We start from the raw sequence: 2,347 nt of genomic DNA, 5'->3' as shown, positions 1-2,347 counted from the left end.
GGCATATATATGTCATGGAATACTATGCAGCCATAAAAAAGGATGAGTTCATGTCTTTGCAGGGACATGGATGAATCTGGAAACCATCATTCTCAGAAAACTGACACAAGAACAGAAAACCAAACACCACATGTTCACACTCATAAGTGGGTGCTGAACAATGAGAACATATGGACACAGGGAGGGGAACACCACACACTGGGGTCTGTTGGGAGGATTGGGGGGTAGAGGAGTGATAGCAGGGGGTGGGGAGATTGGGGAGGGATAACATTAGGAGAAATACTTTATGTAGGTGAGGGGGGATGGATGCAGCAAACCACCATGGCATGTGCATACCTAAGTAACAATCCTGCACGATCTGTACATGTACCCCAGAACTTAAAGTAAAACTAAAAACAAAACGTTTTTCCACACTGGAAATAGTTTGATGGGAACAGCACTGAATCTGTAAATTGCTATACATTGCTTTGGCATGAGCATGGATATTTTTCCATTTATTTGTGTCATCTGATTTCTTTCAGCAGTGTTTTGTAGTTCTTCTTAGAGAGATCTTTCACCACCTTGGTTAGCTGTATTCCTAAGTATTTCATTTCCTTTGAAACTATGATAAGTGGGATTATGTTCTTGATTTTGCTCTCAGCCTGGGCATTGTTGATGTATAGAAATGCTACTGATTTGTGTACATTTATTTTGTATTCTGAGACATTAATAAAGTCATTTATGAATACTAGGAGAAAAAAAAGAAGACACCATTGTAAACTCTGTCCTATTGGGCACAAGACTTACATAGTTACTCTCATGGCCATTGCTACCCCTGGGTTTTAGAGGCTGCACAATTGATGGCCAACCACACAGATGCTCCCTCAGAGGTCACAAGGAAGCCTGCTATGCTTACCATGCCATGGTTTGACCACATCCAGAGAGACTGAGACATAGCCACTGTGGGGCTCTGAAACGTACACATGAACACTAGTGTTAAAGGTTTTAAGCTTCCTGCCCCCAGGCAGGTGGTACACAAACCATAGATCCTTGCTAGAGTCTGCTTGGTGAAAGGAGTGTGGTCATTACACACAGTGTCTTTTGCTTTTTTAAAGCTTCCACAGAACTTGGCCAAAACTCTGTTAGGTCCAGATGCAAACTCAGCTTTTATAATTAGCCTATGCAAAGCCTCTATTGTATGTGGCTTCTTTTTATTCTTAAGTTTTGAATTATGCTTCGCCCAGTATTGAGTACACAATGCCCTGTAAATGCTAACTAACATTATTATTTTCTTTTTGGACAGGAAGTAAATTTATTGCTACAAGGGGGCAGCACAGTGGAAGCCCTTGTGAGTGCCGGGCCCGCCACTTGTCCAGAGGGCCATGATTGGGGATGTACTTAACCCCACAGCCATCTGGGATGAGCCGCTTTTCAGTCACCATGTCTTCAAATTCATCCACATTGAACTTGGTGAAGCCCCACTTCTTTGAGATGTGGATCTTCTGGTGGCCAGGGAACACCAACTTGGCCCTGCGCAGGGCTCAGTCAGACACTCCTTGTTCTGCAGCTTGGTGAGGATGGACATGATCACTTGGCCAATACGAACCCTGGCCATAGCACCCTGGGGCTTTCCAAGGGCACCTCGCATACCTGTTTGGAGCCTGTCAGCCCCGGCACAGGACAATATCTTGTTGATGTGAATGACGTGGAAGGGGTGGAGCTGCACTTGGATATGAAAGCCATCTTTGCCACAACTTTGCACCATGTACTTATTGGCACAAATTCAGGCAGCCTCCAGGGCCTCAGAGAAGAGCGGCTCATATTCCTATTACACCATGTGGCAATAGTGGAAACTCATCCACTTTTGCCTCCTTCCGCCCCAGGTCAAAGATGCGAATCTTTGCATCAGAGACACCTTGGCAGAAGCGAGATTTTGGATACAGCTTGTTCTTACAATACCTGTAATAATGGGCGGGGCAGTGGCCCATGGCGACACCAGGATCTTCAGTGGTGCACCGAAGGAAAAGAGCGCTAACTAACATTATTATAGATTCTACGCTCCTTGAAAGTAGAAACTATGTCTTTTTCCATCTTTTTTTTTTCAGTACAGTGCTTTACACAGTATTTGGTACCCAGAAAGACCTCAGTTAACATTACTTGAGTGTAATTAGCTATTGTAATTCATAATACATAAAGAACTTGTACAATCATCCTCTTATTTTCAAAATCATACTGTGACAGAATTCATCTTACTTTCTACTGGAGACCTTCAGACTTAGGGAAAGAATATTGCTTGCGAAGGCTACGGGATTAATGACAGAGCGAGAACTCAAACCCATGTGTTGTTTTGCTTTGTTTTTTTGGTTGA

General features: G+C 43.5%; 1 pseudogene; it reads right to left on the bottom strand.

Moving 5' to 3' along the window:
- Positions 1-1,192: 1,192 nt before the first annotated feature.
- Positions 1,193-2,005, bottom strand: LOC100405783 (large ribosomal subunit protein uL16-like; annotated as a pseudogene).
- Positions 2,006-2,347: the final 342 nt, after the last annotated feature.

Source organism: Callithrix jacchus, chromosome 14 (genome assembly GCF_049354715.1).
Source record: "Callithrix jacchus isolate 240 chromosome 14, calJac240_pri, whole genome shotgun sequence".
Classification (NCBI taxonomy): Eukaryota; Metazoa; Chordata; class Mammalia; order Primates; family Cebidae; genus Callithrix; species Callithrix jacchus.
The sequence above is the reverse complement of the archived record's forward strand: the minus strand, read 5'-3'. Positions and strand labels throughout refer to the sequence as shown.